Genomic DNA, 14,010 nt, shown 5'->3' on the forward strand with positions numbered 1-14,010 from the left:
TTCATTTTATCACCATTTATTCTTAGTTGACCTCACCCAGTCCCAGCCCTGCACCAACACAAACTGAAACAGACTCAAAAGTCTTTCCCAATGAAGGGGAAGGGAGGACTGGAGCATTAAAAGCAGTAAAGTCACCTGTTCTAGTGAAGGTGTCCCTCCGAATGACGGGGGGGTTGGAAAGATATGGTCTTGCAAGTCCCTCCCAATCCAAGCCATTCTGAGATTTTTTTTTTTTACCAGGATGTTGCCTTCAGGCATGTGTCATCTAGCCAAATACAGGTTTAATTGAAAGTTTGTTCAGAGGTTTTTCCCATGTTCTTGCTAACGTGACATCTTCCTCATACCCTGAAGTTGCATGGACCAAGAAGGGCTGGGAACTGTGGATCATGAAATATTTGGGAGCACTGGGGGACCAGAGGTAACTGCATTTCCAGGTCAGGGTGGCAGTCAGGGATGGTCAGTGGGACAGCTCTTTCAAGAGTTTCTCAGTGAAGCCATATGATGTAGGAAAATCCTTCCATGTAGTTGCACATATATATATTCATACACCTGTTCAATATCACCTTGGCTCCATCCAGGCTTGTTTCTTGAAAGAAATCCAACTGTGCTTCCTTTCCTTGAGAAAGACTCTGGGTAGAGTAATTGACTGTCCTTCTGCTGGAGACAATGGAGCCTCGTTGACTTCTGCTTTCTGTAACAAAACAATGGGGATCCCTCAGGATCAATCTGGATTACAACCATTAAGGTTTCAAATATGAAAACACTGAGGCTGTTTAGGGAAAGCACTTCATCAACACTGGTTTTCACTGATTTCCTGTAGAGCTTTTTGGATTTTTTGGATCAGGGTATTGTGGCAGCAGCAGCTTTGTATATGGACACATCCTGGACCAGCGAATCTGCCCAGACTGTGGCATGGGGTAACTGGTAATTCAGCCTCTTGCTGGAAACTGCTCCTCGTCTGCAGGGTGTGGGACTACTAGCAAGGAAATACCTGCCCATTCATGCTTTCCTAAGGTCCACAGTTCTCTTTAAAGATGGAAAAACAGCAGCTCATCTCTGTGCCATGGGCACAGAGACCTTAAACAAGTTCTGTGAGGTCCCCATCCTACTCCCTTCTGCCCTGCTGGTGCCCCAGCGAGGAAGGTGTTTGTCAGCATTGTGGGCTCACATCTCTTCCTTCCCCATACTCTTAAAAATAAGGCCAACATTTGGAAGCACTTAGAGCAAGTTTAACTTTCTTGCCACGTTGGAGTTAACGGGGACACGCACCATGGCAAATGGAAACACGTGAGAGTGTGTGGGATGGACACCTTGGAGGAAACCTCCCCAGGCTTTTCCAAGTTTCCCATTTCCAAGCATCTCCAGTGAGATTTAGTGGGGGGGAAATATTCTTATGGGCTCCATTTCTTAGCAAAATCAACCTGTAAAAAAAAAAAAAGAATTTTTTTTTTAACCACTGCAGTTTGGCAATGAAATAGGGATGTTTGAGGAGGAAAATTATTTTCCTTTGAAAAATGTGACTGATGCAGTAAGTCTCATTGCAAAAAATATCTTCCTCTAGCTCTCAGAGAGCTGTATACACTGAAGTTGACTATTGGGCTCCAGCTAGAAAGTTTAAAATCAGCCTGGAAAACTAACTAAAGTGCAAAAGGAAGGTATTGTATAAATTCAGAAAAATAAAAAAAAAAAACCCACACACAAAAAAGAAACAAACTAACAAACAAACAAACCAACCCACTCAAAACTGTGTCAAAATATATTTTGCCCATGAAAATCGTTACATTTGATGATAGTTTCTTTATTTTTCTGATTAGACAACCTTCCTTCAAGTACTCTTCTGGAAGGTTTTCAATTGAAAATACTTGAATTTAGAGTTTTCCTTACCTGTGGTAAGCAATCATTGCAACCTTCTCTGTTATATCTTTACTAGGTGTTTCCTGTTATCCTTGTAAATCAAGGTGGGGTCTGGCACAACCTTTTCTTCTTTTTCTCCTGCTGTTCTTATTTCACACCTTCTTAGAGGTACTTTATTTTCTCCTCATTTTAGTGTAGGGGACCTGTTCAACCTTCCATTAACAGTGATAAAAAAAAAAAAAATAGTGAGCTAATTTCATATGGAAAAGGGCAAATAATTTCCAGGGTTCAGTGGAACCCTTAATTGGTCTGCAGTGGTATTGGACTCAAAGTTACCACTGAGATGTTTCAATTGTCACAGTCCACACCCAGGTATTTTTCTGTATTAAAGTACCGGGTTTGGCTTGCAAGGATTTGGGGTTGGAATTAGTTTAGGCTAGAAGAGCCCTCCAGTCCAGCCATTCCCTCAGCACTGCCAAGGCCACCACTGATCCATGTCCCCACATCCATACAACTTTGAAACCCCTTCAGGGGTGGGGATTCCACCACTGCCCTGAGCAGCCTGTGCCAGCGTAGGACAATGCTTCCAACGAGGAAGTTTCCCCCAATATTGAATTTAAACCTCTCCTAGTGCAACTGGAAGACATTTCCTCTAGTCCTGTTCCTTGTTCCCTGGGAGCAGAGCTCGACCCCCCCAGCTGTCCCCTCCTGTCAGGAGTTGTGCAGAGCCGCAAGGTTCCCCCTGAGCCTCCTTTTCTCCAGGCTGAGCCCCTTCCCAGCTCCCTCAGCCGCTCCTGGGGCTCCAGCCCCTTCCCAGCTCCATTCCCTACCCTGGACATGCTCTGACACCTCCATGGTGCTGAGGACATTTTCGTACACCCTGATTCTAAACCATCTTGAGAAGCAGCACCTTGAACGACGTGCTTTTCTAGCAAGGGAGAGATGTAATTTTTTCTTCAACACATTGGCTTTGGTGAATTGATGCAGGCAAATCCTTTTGATGGGAGGGGGGAGTGGAAATTAGGTTTTGTGAGAAGTGAAGTGTTGCATGGTTTTTTGCTTGAGGAGCTTGGGTGGGTGGTTGCACGGGTGCTCCCATCCCACAGGGGATGCCAGCTGTGGGAGCACCAGGAAAAGCAGTGGGCGGTAATTGGTGTTCCTCTCCATGCCGACCTTGACAGTCACTGGATGCTGCCCAAGTTTTGCTCTGCCCTTATCTGGGGCCAGATATATTGTTCACTCCGACTTCATGTACTGATTTACCCAGACACTCCTTAGAAACCCAGGAGTCAGAGGAGCTGCAGATAGTGCTTTGGGTGTGGGGATGGAAACAGCATTGATGTTTTTTTTCCTACAGACTGAGAAAGCGTGTAATAAAAGTTTCAAAAGTAACCATGCGCTGAGCACTGAGCTCTTCCAAGCCTTGTCTGGGAGTGCCAGGTTGCCCCAGGCTATCTTACACTTGATTTTGCCTTGTGCTTCAGAAAGATTTCCCTTGTATAAACAATTTTGGTTGTGATTTGTTTTTATTTTTTTTAAATGTGCCTCTTTGGAGGAAAACCATCAGAAAAACATGTAACGTGGAGCTTGGTGTCCAGCTGCTGTCATCGAATTTATTGTATTAACAAAAAAAAAAAAAAAAAAAAAAAAAAAAAAAAAAAAAAAATCTATTTCCTTGTTGTTATTATACCTGTGCCAGAAAGTAACTAGCATTTTATGAAATGCAGTGTTTTATTCAGTGTGACTGCTTAAATTGGGGCAGAATCTCAAGAACGAGCTGTTCCCTGGGGCACCCAGTGAGGAGGAGAGGAGGGAGCCCAGTTATTTATCACTCAACACGATGGCCAACCCTCTGGGGTTGTGTGCATGCCAGAGAGCTGGGCTTAGCCAGGTGAGGCTGCTCGTGGCTGCTGAGACCGGCTCCCGAGGGGTGAATCTTCCTCTGGGGACATCCTTGTGGCCAGGGGCCACAGGAGGTGCGTGCGGGATGGGATTGTTGGCCCAGGAGGCGTAGCTGAGGTGGCCAGGAGTTGGCTTCCAAACCTCAGTGCTCGGGGTGGGGCTTGGAAACCCCACACTGGGCACTCGGGAAGGTTTTTCAGTCATTCCTTCCTTGGATTGGACACCCGAGTTGGGGGTCTTGTCACCAGGGCAACTCAGTAACTAGGGGCTTGAGTAACCACCCTCCTTGTCTGAAGATACTTTGTCTCTATATCTTCTTGCTTGTTCGGGTCATTCATGTGCATTTCATTAAAGCCTAATTTTTCAGTTGAATTACAGCCAGTTGTTTTTCCAAAGGAGGTGGTTTTCACCCCCCCCCCCCCCACATTTGCCCAACTGAGGTGGGTGCAGTTTGCAGGGGAAGCGGAGCAGATCGTAGGAGAGTCAACCACAGAGTGACCTCTGTGGGGGCAAATCGGGGGTCGCCAGTTAGACCAGGGAGGGGATTGTCTCACTGAGCAGAGAACGAAAAGAATGAGATAAACCTGCTTTAAGAAAAATGAGACTTAAAAAATCTTAAAAAAAAGAAAAAAGAAAAAAAAAAAACTCAACAAACACCCCAGTTTTTTCTTTCTGGAGGACTTTGTGTGCTGGTTTAAAAAAGGAAACCGACAAATAATCAGTCCGTGTCCCGTGTGTTGTTTAGACATTAATAGTACAGGTGGACGAGGAGGGCTTGGTGCCAAATACTTTTGGTTTAGAGGGAGTGGTGGGAGTGAATTCTCCCAACCGCTCCTAGAAAGGCTTAACTTTCTGCACACAAATAAATAAAGGACAATCTCCGCTTGGCTGCAGACACCCGGGGAGCGACGCTGCCGGATTTCCCGCGCAGCCACGGCAGCCGAGGGGAGCACGAGGGTCGGCACCTGGAGAGGCAAGGTGGGTCACACGCTGTATTTCTGGCTTATGAAATATGTGATTTTTTTTTTTTTTTTTACTTTTTAAACCCTCTCCCCCCACCCGCCCGCCACTCTCTCTCCCCAGCTTTTAGGGGTTTTGCAGGATATTGAGAGGAGGGGAAGGCACTTGAATTTATTGCTCGGGGGCTAATCGTGCTCGTGTTGGAAGTCTTTGGCGCGTCTTAGCGATCCTCTGTACTAATCTATCGCCATTTACATGCGTTCTTAATTGCTGTTTGAACTCAAACCCGTGGATCTCTGTCTGATTTCCTTCCTTGGTATCTTGAATCTTTACCAAGCTTGAAGATTTTGGCTGTACATCAGCACCTGTACGATACAACCTCTCAATTCGTGGGGCTTGGGTTTTTTTTTTTTTTTTTTTTTTTTTTTAAGGTCCAACTTAGTTATATGTTTATTTGCTTTAGATGGGAAATACCAGTGCAAAAACAGATCTGCCAGTATGTCCAGCTGTGTAGGCAGAAGAGATCTCATGAGGCAGTTAATATTTAAAATAGAATAGAATAGAGTAGAATAGGAATATATATTAATATAAATATTTCAGTAGATGGAAATATATAACAGATAGAAATATCTACAATTATACAAAATAATATATATTCTATTATATATTTTTAATACTTGTTTGTTAGTATTTGTGTTAAAGAAGTTTCTGTTTCAGTTGTTCATTGCAGAAAACTTGAGAGAAAAAAATCTCATTTTTGTCTTGTACAGTTAAAATGTCTTGGAAGGTTTAATGCTGGCAGAAAAATTGTGATTAAAGACATGCTGGGAAGCATGGTCGGGAGGAGGTTGATGCTTGGTGCAGGGTTAAGCCCAGCTCAAGCTGACCTGCTCCACACTGCCCATGCTGCAAGCGGGGCTTGTATGGGGAAGCCACAGCTCCTTTATCTGGAGACCCCACGTCTGGAGCTTGGGTGTAAATCTCAGTCGATCTGGGAACTTTTTGCTTCTTCACTGGCAAACAGGATGCATCAGGGCAGAGTGTTATGCCTAGCTAAGCACATTTTCACCAGCTCCTTCTGGAGATGAAACTCAGTTTCAGCAGCACAAACTGCCTCTCCAGCTCCCCTGACCCCATGTAGGCAATTCCCAGATCCGCACCGCGGATAAAAACAACAGCGGTGGTTTTGTTTAAGGTTGGGCTGAATGAAAACAGGAGGGGAGGAATGTGCTCAGCGGAGGAGGAACCGGTGCTCGGCCATCCCGGCGCTGCTTCCCAGAGCGCGCTGGGCGGACGGGAACGCTCATCGCGGTCGTGCGGGGACCTGCAGCTTCTTCTGCCCCCAGAAAGGGGATGTGGAACCCGCCTACAGTTCACTCAGGTGCAATATTGGAGGAGTGAAGCTAAATAGGACTTCTTCCTTCCCTCTCCTTGGTGGAAGTGGAATCAGAGAGGGGTTTCTCCTCCTGGAAGGATTTTGACGTTGCTGGGTCTATCCGAGAGCTGTTTGCAGGGAGTGATACCATGGGCATGGCCAGGCCTTTATGCCTTCAGCATCTCTAGCACCCCACATCAGAGGAGAAATCTTTTACAGGCTTCTCAGCCCATATCCCGATGTATCTACACCAGGACAGCCCAGCAAGACTCCTGGGAAGGTAAAGGAGATGCTCTGTGGTCTCTCCCTGGTCTTGCAATACCTTCCATCACTCCCACCTCTGCAGCAAGGACTTTCCAAACCCCTGATCTAGAACAGGCAGTATTTAACACTCACTTTTTGCCTGTGCTTGACACTGTTTACTTCAGGTGCCAAGCAGTGAGAAGTCAGAGCCGGCGTGTTTGAGCACTGAGCAAGCATTAGCTGGAGAAACCTGGGATTTTCCAGCAAGCCTGGGGCTGTCCAGCACCTAACTCCCGTAGCCTCCTTTGAAATTCCTCCTCTAATTAATAAATAAGTAGCAAGTTTCACTGACATAATTTCAGAGCTATTGCTCTTAATTAAATAACAAGCTATTAAAATAGTTTCAAAACTGGAGTCTTCCCTGCCCAGTTCATAGTCCTGGTCTTTTTCCCATTAAGTGTCCCTGGTGGAATGCTTTTATGCACTTGGAAGGAATTAGAAAAGGTGAAGTATCTCAGACCGCAGAGAAACATGATATTATTGAGTGTGTGTGGATAATCTTGGAAAAGCAGGCAGTGATGGGAGGACCCATCCCTGTCCCTGCCAGTGCCCCTGTCTTCCTGGCAGGATGGAGATGGGAATATGGAATCAAGATGGGTCTCATCTGCGTGTCGTTATTCCCCTTAATATTTATATTATTTTATACATGTATATATATATATTTTTTATATAAATATAATACATAATATATTTATAAATATATACACCTGTACAATGTACAATTTTTGAGTATAATACATACTGTAAATTTACATACAATATAAAAATTAATATAACGTACATATATGCTATTACATTGTCATTTAATGTTGGAGAAGGGGCAGCCAGCACCCAGCTGCACCCTGCTGCAGGCCAGGTCAGTGAGTTAGCTGCACGGTTTATTTTCCTTTGCCTGAGAAAGCTTTAGTGATGAATAGAGGGAGGGGATCTGAGGCTGGGATGCTTCTGCCAAGAATGATTTGGAGGCCTCTTTATATTAGTCAGAGCTTTTTTATTCCTTACTGGAAGCCTGAGAGGAGCTGCGTGCCTGATGGCAACTTTGCTCACAGGTCTGCATAAGTCTCGAGTATCGCTCATGTGAGCAGCTTGCCTTAATTATAGATTTATTTCTCGCTACTCTAGGATTGCCTTCTTCCCTATTCCTCAAAAAGATGCCCTTGCACCTGAGGAATGGGTGTGTGGTGGTCCTGAGTGATTTTTTCTGCGGGGGGTGAAAGGCCACCATATCCCATCTGTTGGTTTTGCAAGGGTCTTGATGTTCTTGGCAGCTGCAGAAGAGGAGGAGGAGGGACTGTCCACACCATGAAAAATCTCTGCGCTGTCTCCATGTGGATTCAGGCGGATGTGGGGACCATCAAATGACTTCCACCTCCCAGACAGAAGCAGCAGCCCAGCACTGCTGTCCCCCACCCTGCGCTGCCTAGCAGGAAACCAGTTTGGGAAGTGCCTCCGTGTTGCCCGCAGATGAGCCAGCCCAGGAGGAGGAAGGAGACCACTTTGGATTGAGGTCCTGGCACTGCTGGGAGGAGGCAGGGTGGAGGGATGGAGACCAGCCAGCTTCCTAACTATGCAAACAACCCACACCCATGTTCAGTGTTTATCCCTGCTGAGCCCGTCACCATGGTATCTGGGCACCTTTTGCCAAGGTGAGTTGAAGCTGATGGAGCAGATCCTCAGCCAAACCCCAGGCTCTCTAGGCATGTGCCTGGGAGGTCTTCTAGATCAGCTGGATCTTCCAGAGCCACTGCTGCTGGGATAATCCCAATCATTTTGCTGCTGCCTTTGGACCCCCTGCTGCTGCCTGCCCGCTCCCTGGCTGACTCCCATTGCCATGAGCTCCTCCAAGCAGGTGCATCCTCACCTCTGCCATGGAATTTCTTTATGTGCCACACCACAGTGCCAGGTGGGTGGCTGTAGAGGTGGATCCACAGGCCCCTGTGCTGGCACTGCTGCCTTCATGCAAAATGTGGGCCCTTTCTCCACCATGTGGCTCTGGGAGGGAAGAGGAAGAGAAGAGAAAGAGGAGAAAAAAGAAGAAATAGAAAAAGAAAACAGCAAAGAGGGAGGAAAAGCAAGAGTATATGCTTTTCTGCAAGTCTGTTTAGTTTAAAAATACCCAAGAGTTTCTTGTTATGGATGTTGAGCAATTTCAAAATGGGAGATGTCCCCTCCTGCCTTAGCAGCAAGTCACTGTCCCGGCCCCTCACTGAGGGTGTGTGGGAGGAGATGAGCCACATCGGCTCATCCCTGCCTCCTGTCTCCAGTGTCCCTCCAGATCTTCTCCCCAGCCTTGCAGGGATGCAGACTTACAGTGCAGCTGACTTCCCTCCACAGAAATAATTGTTCAGGGGATGAGACTCAAGGCAGCTGTGGGTGGATTTGGTGGCTTCTCATTTCCAAGTGGCTGCCCAGCAATTACATTATGGCTGCTGTTGCAGTCTGTGCTGAGAGGCAGAGTGCCAGCTGGGAGGGGGCTCTGGAAGCCCACCTCAGCTGGGATTAGTATCTCCATGCCACAGCTGGATGCTAAAAAGGAATGGACTGCGAAAGAATGGATCAGGTTTGCTTTCCTTTGTTGTAGAATTATTTTGGTTGGAAGTGACTTTAAAGATCACCTATTCCACACACCTGAAGTGGGCAGGGACACCTTCCACTACCCCAGGTTGCTCCAAGCCCTGTCCAGCCTGGCCTTGGACACTTCCAGGGGTGGGACATCATCACTTCCAACTCTCACTGCTGTCTGTCTTTAGGGAGATCTTTTGCTCCACGTTCAATTTATGGACGAGGCAACCCCCTCGGTGGACAGGAGGCAGATCCCAGCCTCTTCAAGGTGCTGGGTGGCTTTGGGAGCTGCAAGGGAACATGAGAACCTCTGAGTGTTGCGGGGCTGTGATTTACATCCATGACAGGGCCTGGTTTACTTCGGGCAATTTATGCCCTCTTAGTCACATCTGAAGAGAAATTAAAGAGATTAACTCCTCTGAGCCTTAATTTCCCTGAATGTAAAGTAAGCAAGGAGTCGCGTTCCACGAGTCTGGCTTTGAGAGGTCTTGGAGATCCTCTGGATACAAGGTGGTAAAGTGAATGTTAAGTTTTGTATAGAAAGAGGATGACAGATTTTATGCTTATGGCTGCAACAGAGGAGTCAGGTTGCAATATTCCAGCCCTTCCACTGTGCACATGCACTTTCCAAACAGTTTTGTTGCAATTAATTACAGTGCAATTAAAGCAGAACGACAGTGCTAACTAAGGGCAAAATCTTGTGAAACAAATGGTGTTTGGGCTGATTTTGTAATTGCTCCAGGTTCCCCAGATACAAATTACAGTGTCAGGGCTCCTGATTTATGGCAGAGCAATATACACGCAGATAACTCAGGGCAAGAGCTGGCTGTGTGGGCTGCAGATGCAGAGGTCCATGTCCCATCAGTTCTCCTTGTTGTTGACCCGTGAAGGGTGGGTTCTCTTGGAACTGTCCCTTGGCCAGCAGGACACAGGTGGCACCAGCTGTCCCTCTCTGCCTCATCCCCAAGGCTTCTCACAAGGTGTCCTCACCAGGGAGGTGTGGGGGCTGTTCTGGGTGCAGGTCCATTCTGGGCAGAGGGGTTTACAGCCACGAATGGGGATGTGGTGGGCAGAGGGATCCCGTTCATCCTTGCTCCAGCTATGGAGAACATGGCTGATGGTGTAGGACCATGTCCTAGGAGGGGCAGTGGGGGTCAGGCAGTGTCTGGAGCACAAGTCTAATGAGCGGCTGAGGGAGCTGGAAAGGGGCTCAGCCTGGAGAAAAGGAGGCTCAGGGGGGACCTTGTGGCTCTGCACAACTCCTGACAGGAGGGAACAGCCGGGGCGAGGGGTCGGGCTCTGCTCCCAGGGAACAGAGACAGGAGGAGAGGGAACGGCCTCGGGCTGGGCCAGGGGAGGTTTAGGTTGGATATTGGGAAATTTTCTTCACGGAATGGGTGGTCAGGGATTGACACAGCTGCCCAGGGCAGTGGTGGCATCCCCATCCCTGGAGAGAATTTAAAAGCCATGTGGCTGTGGCACTTGGGGACATGGGTCAGTAGTGGGCTGGGCAGTGCTGGGAGAAGGAATGGTTGGACTCAGCAAGATTTTCCAGCCTGAATGGTTCTGTGATTCTACTGAGTTGTTCAGCCCTTGGGTCCCAAACTTTAGGTGCTTGCAGAAGGTCCCTGTGAGGGTGAGCAGGCAAGGCTTGGCACTGCTGAATCACAGACCAACCCTGCTGCTCAATCCCTGTCTGTCTGTCTGGTGGGGCTGGAGTAAACCACGATGGATCACAGTGACTCAGCTGGGGAAGGTCACCTGCAGAGGGAATACAAAGAGGTTGTACCCTCATCTGCTTGTCCGATGGGTACCAGACATTTTGTTTCATGGATGGGTTCCCTGTGCTCCTGTTTCCAGCTGTGCTGGGAATATCATACTTTATTTTCATGTGGGAAGTCCCTTTCCAGATTAAAGAGCTGGAGTGGGTGTTTTCTCACCTGTAATTAAAAGGACCGAACCTGTGACTTTGTGGCAAAGAAATCCTCTGTTGTGTGTGTTTAGAGGTTGTTAGAGTTAAAGCATTTGATGAATCCAAACAAAAGCCAGATAATTCAGTTATCACTATCTGGAGTTTAAAAATAAGTGAGGCAAATTTCTGAAAATGTCACGAGATCAAGCTAAAAATGAGATGAGCTTAAAGCATCACTTTTTGTAATTAAGCCCCTCTGCGTTCATTTTTTATCCATGGACAATGGGTTTGGGCTGTGAGTTGATGATCCAGTGCTGCCATGAACCTACTTGGACACACCAATGGCTCCCCACAGGGTCATAAAATGAAATCATGTACACAGAGAACAGTTGTTTGGAAGGGACCTTCAAAATTACCTAGATCCAGCCTCCCCCAGGACAGGGGCACAGACAACTTCCACTGTCCCAGGTTGCTCCAGGCTCTGTCCAACCTGGCCTTGGGACACTTCCAGGGATCCAGGGGCAGCCACAGCTGCTCTGGGCACCCTGTGCCAGGGCCTGCCCACCCTCCCAGCCAGCAATTCCTGGTTCCCAATATCCCATCTGTGCCTGCTCTCTGGCAGTGGCAGCCACTGCCTGTGTGCTGTCCCTGCATGCCTTGTCCCCAGTCCCTCTGCAGCTCTCCTGGAGCCCCTTGAGGCCCTGGCAGGGGCTCTGAGCTCTCCCTGGAGCCTTCTCTTGTGCAGCTGCACAGCCCCAGCTCTGCCAGCCTATCCTCTTAGGAGTATTTTCAGCCCTGGACTGCTAATCTGTTCACCAGCCACCACAGAGTCCTGTGGTACTCACGAGCATCCTTTGCTGTGGGTCTCAGGTGTACCTGTAAAACCAAGGTGGCTCTCAGCACCACCCCAGCTGCGGATCGAAGATGAGCACCTTCCCCCAGCAGGCTCTGGTGTTGGGTATCAATGCTCCCTGCACACATCCCAGCTATCAGCTGGGCTCCTGCTCTGAATACTAAATCCTGAGACAGAGAGAAGAAGGCCTAACACTGATTAATTTGAGCCTGCGCTGCTCTTATCCTGGTTTCAAAGTAATTGTCTCTCTTGTCCACAATTTTCTCTCCTTACATTTCGCTGCATATTTATTAGGTTTTTGTGAGGCTATCTGCAGCCACATTAAACCAATTTACTTCTTGAAATGTCTGACCTTTGATCTTCCAGCCACTGCCATTCGGAGCCAGAAAAAGAGCCTTTAATAACGTGTCACATGAAAGGCTGGCTGCAGAGCCTGTCAGTTCCACATCCCAACTCCAGTTAATAAACTATCAGATGAATCAATTATTGCCTCATAATTGTTACCTATATTTTTGTACTAAACAGGAAGAATATTCCCCCCCTCTCCTCCCAGTGGCTTTGTGAGGCGAATGCGTGCAAACAGCTACAGCTAATAATTCTCAAAAAACATCCTCAGTCTTTGCAGCCAGTTCTGATCTTGGCAGATGTGTGTCGGGGGGAGGGTGGTGGTTTGCAGAGACATTAGACTATCTGTGGGTATCTTATTTTAGGAGTGCCAGCAGCATCCCTCTGTGCTGTGTCTCCTGAGCCCCTCCAGCTGCCCTCTGCAGTGGGCACAGGAGAGGAGAGGGGTGTTAGTGGGTTGCAGAGTGTTTTGCTGGGGGTATTTTGGCTTTTTGCAGGCAGCAGCAGTGAGGCAGGAGTGTGCCTGGACTTCTCCATCACAGCAAGGTTGGAAGCTGCCACCCCAATGACTGCACCCCTCACCATCACCTCCCAGCCCCTCCTGGTGTCTTTGTGCATCAGGGCTGGATGCTTCTGTGTCATTGCTGAGGGACAGGCATCCTGCTCCAGAGGTGATGCCTCACCTCCTAACCCATGGGAAGGACAGACTGGGGACAGGACCCCTTTCAGTGGGCTGCTGGCACGACTGGCACAGCCAGCTCTCCGTGTTATGAGTCAGGGCACCTCACACCATGGTTTTGGCTGCATCCAGCCACACCACATACCTTTTATTTTGCATTCCAGTTATGTAGTTGGAGTGTCAAATATGTTATTTCTTACTGCTCTTACAGTGCCACTGAGCTCTTAGGGGGTTGCTGTGAAAAACAGAGGCAGATGTGGCCAAGCTGCTGTTGAAGTAAGGATTTGGGGATGGGGCTGGTGGGATGCAGTGTAGCTCCCAGGGGTCCCTGCAGCCTCTGCAGGCAAGACACTTCTGCCCTGAACCCCAGGAAGACACTGGGTCTAAGATCCCTTTTATTCCAGGCTGGTGACTCTCTGCACCTGGTTTGGGCTGCTTTTGGGGAAGATGAAGAATGTTGCTGAGGTCCTCATGGAAACCAGAACATCCACGAGGCCCCAGGGGTACAAGGAACCCTCTGCTCAGGCAGCAGGGCTTTGCCCAGGCTTTGGGGAGAGGTATCCCTACCAGCTGCCCTGGTAGGGGCACATGCCTCCTTCTTCTGCTGAAATCAGCAGCAAAGCTGGGTTTCACAGGGGTGGAATGGGCCAGTGAAGTTTAAGCACAGCAATTACAGTTTCTGTCACCTGCAAGGTTTTCTGATGCATCACTGTGGAACAATGTCTTGCCCAGGAGCTCCATTTCACTCCCAGTGACATCTCTCCAGGGCAGGAGCAGGCAGCTGTCCAGAGGGTACAGATCCATCCTGGAGGTGGCCTTGGCAACACACTTCAACATCTATGTATTATTTATTTCCCCTGACTCTTCTCATCTCTTACATAGTTGCTTAACAGCACCAGCCTTTCACAAAGGGATGGAGAAGGGCTGAAAAATGCAGAAGGCAACCCAGGTCTTCTCTCTCTGCTTTAATCTTCCCAGGGTGACTTCTTGCTTGCCATCTGGGGAAGGGTCCTGACATCCCCAGTCTGCAGAGCACCACAACACTGAGCAGAAGTAGTCTCAAGTTTCAGGGGAAGGAAAAACTGACTGCATTGCTCTCTGGCACATCTGTGCTGATTTGGCTCTGTGTGGACATGATTTCAAGCTTGTAGGACTCAGCCTTTTCAGAAGGGCTGGGATTAATTGCTGAAATGAGGAAGGCTAAAAGCTGCGTTAAGAAGAGGTGGAGAGAAAGAGGAAAGCATGGAAATACTCAGGGTTGATAA

General features: G+C 48.1%; 1 protein-coding gene across 4 annotated transcripts in view; it reads left to right on the forward strand.

Annotated features, from left to right (window-relative positions):
• ZBTB7C (zinc finger and BTB domain containing 7C) overlaps positions 1-14,010 on the forward strand; it is a 150,687-nt gene that overhangs the window by 97,780 nt on the left and 38,897 nt on the right. The window contains exon 1 of one of the 4 annotated variants that reach the window (XM_068177085.1): positions 4,581-4,734. The exons of the other annotated variants lie outside the window; for them this stretch is intronic. The gene's annotated coding sequence lies outside the window, so the exon portion shown is untranslated. Of the gene's footprint in view, positions 1-4,580; positions 4,735-14,010 lie in introns of those variants that run through there. 4 annotated transcript variants of the gene reach the window in all.

The sequence above is a fragment of the Anomalospiza imberbis genome, chromosome Z (genome assembly GCF_031753505.1).
Source record: "Anomalospiza imberbis isolate Cuckoo-Finch-1a 21T00152 chromosome Z, ASM3175350v1, whole genome shotgun sequence".
NCBI lineage: Eukaryota > Metazoa > Chordata > Aves > Passeriformes > Viduidae > Anomalospiza > Anomalospiza imberbis.